The sequence below is a fragment of the Miscanthus floridulus genome, chromosome 10, assembly GCF_019320115.1.
Source record: "Miscanthus floridulus cultivar M001 chromosome 10, ASM1932011v1, whole genome shotgun sequence".
Taxonomy (NCBI): domain Eukaryota; kingdom Viridiplantae; phylum Streptophyta; class Magnoliopsida; order Poales; family Poaceae; genus Miscanthus; species Miscanthus floridulus.
In genome coordinates, this window is record NC_089589.1 from 135,153,909 (window position 1) to 135,158,462 (window position 4,554).

Below are 4,554 nucleotides of genomic sequence, written 5' to 3' on the forward strand. Positions count from 1 at the left end.
AGGCTCTGGTGCTATTCCGTTACTTGAAATTAATTCGGTTTTGAGTTGGCATTAATCGGCTGCTGAGAAGCTGGACTGACTGTTGTCTTGATGGACCTTCGCTCAGCAGGTTAACTCTCGATTTGGGTACCTCTCAATCTTGTCCATTTCAGGTTACCAATAGTATATTGCAGAAAGAAAGCAACTGTAGAACGAGAGAGGCACAAATCAAAGAGGATTGGAGGTGGGTGAAAAATGCATGAGAGGTTTGCCATGAATTCCATTTCATTTCGATTTGGAGGCCAGGGGCTGACGTACGTGTTGGTGTGTTGCTCACTTGCTGCTGCTCCCATCCCCGTACACCTGCTGGGCCCCGTGCCGGTGGTCTGTGACTCTGTGTCATGGTGTAGGCAGCCCAGCAGGCCGCCGGCGGTTCAGACTTGAACTTTTTTTTCGAAATAATATTATTCAAAATAATAATTACAGTTCTAAATGTTGTTTTTATAAAATTGTAAAACAGGTATCCTGTCGGCTATTCAAAAGCCGAAAGGGTATCTATCGTCTAGTGGGTAGCCGACATCCTACGTCAGCAGGGCAGGTGGTGGCCGCAGTGACTCGGCGGCCGGCTCAGCCCTCTACTCGCTGTCCTGTTCCCATTCGATGCACAACGTACGGAGCAGCGCCCGCCCGCTCTTGGTTGCTTGTGGAGTTGCCGGCGGCCTGGACACGTAGAGGGGTTCGCAACGGATTTTTTCTGAAAAATGAACGAGAGGTTGGGCATGAAATGCATGGCAGAATTTTCATTTCGATGTTGCTTCTTTCTATGGACAAGGACGAATCCCTTTACAATGTTTTTTGTTGTTTTAGCCCCTGTTTAGTTGGTGGAAAGTTAGAAATTTGGCTATTGTAGTGCTTTCGTTTTTATTTGTCAATTAGTGTTCAATCATGGACTAATTAGGCTCAAAACGTTCGTCTCGCAATTTCCAACCAAACTATACAATTAGTTTTTTTTTCGTCTACATTTAATGCTCCATACGCGTATCGCAAGATTCGATGTGAGGATACTGTAGCATTTTTTAGGAAAACTTTTCGCGAACTAAACAAGGGCTTAACATAAAATGGATGGTTGGTTTGAAGAACGAGAGATCAATTTCTGTGGCAGTGGGACCCGATGAATGAATGAGAGCTCAAATCGTTTGCTGTCAGCAGCGCAGCGTGCATGCCCCCTGCGTACTGATGTCAATATAAAATTATCAACTTATGACAACGACTTACAATGAACAGTAATACATAAACGAGTGTAAATAGCAGTCTGGAATTGTTTCTAGAAACAATAATAAATATTTACCTCTTAAAGAAGCATTTTCCGATTGCGATTTTCCATCTTTTGAAAGCGATCAATTATAATATTGTCCGGGATTGTCGCTAGAAACTCTGGCTCAACAAAGCAAATGATGCAATCATTCATAAACTTGTTGCCAATACGATTACGCGATATCGTCTTCACAGTTTTCATGGCCGAGAAGCACCTCTCCACAGATGCAGTGGCAACAGGCAAAACAAGTACTAGCTTTAGGAGCTGATAGACTAATGGAAAAGCAAGATGCTTCTTTGTATCCACCATCAGTTTAGCAAGTTCTGTAATAGTATTCAATCCTGAAAACCTTTCATCAGCTCGCACATTGTCAATGTAAATAGGCAGCTTATGAGCAAGATCCTTTAATTGATCAGGGCTAAAATCATCAGGATAGAGTTTAGCCAATTCCAATAAGCTCTCCAATTTGAAATCAGCAAAAGAATCTTTAGGACTAAAAGCAGCCATGAAAGTGAGCAAATTAGAATTTGTTTCACCAAACCGATCATTGAACTCTGTAAGTAGCATATCCACAACTGAGTTCAAACAATCCCATCTGTAGTTCTGATAATTGGTTCGGTTTGTCTTTTTCCATGGTTTATGGCGATCAACATACTCTTATTCCATGTCCAACTTAGGAATACCATGCTCTTCACAAAAGGAATATATTGTCTCTAATAAAGATTCCCATCCATCATCTCTAATCTGCTGGAATTTTTGCTTCGTTAACTTTACCTCTGACATGGCCTCCAATATATCCTGATCTTTCCTTTGCAAATAAAGTGACAAAGAATTTGCATGCCCCAATATAATTAACATCAAGTGTAAATGAAACACAAAATCAAAATCCTTGAGATAATCTAGGAGACCACGCGCTTGACGCCTCTTCTTATCATTAGGGCCATCTTTTTCCACATATTGAAGAACTTCAATAATAGAAGGAAACAAGCTGTTAAGACTCTTAAGGGTCTTATAGTGAGAGCACCAACGAGTGTCTCCAGGTCTTTGAAGAGATTGTTCCTGATTCAGTCCTGTTCCAGTACAAATCTGTCCACTCCCTATTGCTTTCTTCACCCTCTCTTGTTGACTTTGTCGTATCATGTCTTTTCTCTTGCAAGAAGCTCCAGCCACATTAAGAAGAAGAGATATCATGTCAAAGAAATCATCAATGCCATCATTCTTTTTAGCTACTGCCACAATAACTAACTGAAGTTGGTGGGCAAAGCAGTGGACATAATATGCTGAACTATTCTCTCTCATTATCAAAGCTCTCAATCCATTGAACTCACCTCTCATGTTGCTTGCTCCATCGTAACCTTGGCCTCTAACTTGTTTCCAACTCAATTTATACTTGGCAAATAAATCATCAATATTAGACTTGAGACATGCAGATGTTGTCTCGCTGACACGAACAACACCAATTTCTTCAATGATAGAATTCACTATGACCTGTACAGAAGCACAAAACACATTATAGATCATTTTACTATTACATTGGGTTCAAACATCTTTTGTAAAAAAGAAAATGGAACCAGGCCTGAATGGAACCAATATTACCTCTGCAAAGCAATTATCAATGTCTTTCTGGATTTCTGGAGCTACCATCTGATGATTTTCAGGAGCATTTCTTAGAACAACCTTCTTTATCTTTTCATTTTGCTCTGCCAAAAGTTTCACCAACTCTAGAAAAATTCCCCCTGTTACCGGACTCTTTGCTCCCATCATGACCACGAAAAGCTAATCCTTGATGTAACAAATACCTAACAGCATTTATCGAAGTACTTAGTCGAATAAAATACTCCTCTTTAGCAATATCTCTCTGTCTGCTGAGTGCAAACTCAATGGATTGGCTTGGCCTCAATAAATTGTTGCATCGCTTCACAGCTGCATTGTGATAGCTATTTATTCCTCCTACATGAATGTCTAGTCTTTTTTTAATATTCCATAAAGAAAATCCTTTTGTTACAAATGCATCATTTCCACCCTGTCCTTCAATGCAGTCTCTAAACAGATAGCAGTATAGGCAAAAGGCTTTATCCACCTTCTCACTATACTCAAGCCAATCATATTTTTTAAACCATTCAGGATTAAACCGTCGTGGAACATTTGCTATGATTGATTGCGGATACTTGAAATTAGGTTGTGGTCTATGAGGACCTCTAATCAAATATCTTCTCCTTATCTCTTCTCGTAGCTTAAGACCAGGATATTCAATTATTCTCTTCCTATCAGCTATCAAAAAGATCATCTAAATTAACATCTTTTGGTGATAGTATCAAAGAAGGACGACCTGTAGCTGTAGCATTGATGTTTGATGCACCAACATCTCCCTGTGAAGTCCCTTCATCACTGGCCGCTGGTGGTACTTTTCTTTTCAAGAATCGATCCATCAAATTCTTGCTTCCTCTACCTTGCTAGCTGTATAATTAATTAATGGTTAAATTAAATCACCAATCAATAAATTAAAAAAAACCCAAACGAATCAGGATACAGGGAAAACCTTACCTGCCTCACTGCCTGAGTACCTGACGCACAGTCGGCAGTCGGCACAGACGGAGTGAAACGATTGATGCAGGATTGCAGGCTGGCAGACGATGGGGATGACTGATGCTGTTGCCCGCCGCCGGCCACTCTGGAATGAGGCGACGTCGCGTGCGGCTTCGTCTTGGCGAGTCGCGGAGTCGGCGTCGTTTGTGTCGTTTCGGCTTCGCTGCAAGCCTGCAACCCTTCGTGGAGAAGGAAACGGAGGCCAAGAGGCTGGACGACGGAGGATTCTTTGATGTGGGCTGAGAGCACTGATGTCATTGGAGATTTTGGGCTGCTGTCATCTGATCCAATACAGAGGAGTATACCTGGGTCGGGCCAAATGCCACTGTTGTCACCTGACATCAGTGCCACTATACTGGATCCGCCACTGTTTACGGCACCACGGCAGTCGGCACGTGCATCCACCCGCGCATGCCGAAGTTCACGTACTCTTCACACAGCAATTGGCCACCCTGAGAGTCTAGTCTAGCAAAGCGAGGGGAGGGTCCCTCCTGCGTGTCGTGGCTTTGCTTCAGCGCAACAGCGCGAGCCCGCGCTGTAGCGGCGGACTTGGTGGTAACCATGCAACTCCGGCAGCTTGGTAGACTCGTGTGTGTATCAGTATCAGTAGTGTATGGTGCGCTTATCTAAATCCAGGGTGTAAAGTTTTAGAGTGTCACATCAGGTGTTATATG

At 42.5% G+C, this 4,554-nt stretch overlaps 1 pseudogene; it reads right to left on the reverse strand.

Annotated features, from left to right (window-relative positions):
- Window positions 1–1,330: 1,330 nt before the first annotated feature.
- On the reverse strand, window positions 1,331–4,222 carry LOC136489737 (uncharacterized; annotated as a pseudogene).
- Window positions 4,223–4,554: the final 332 nt, after the last annotated feature.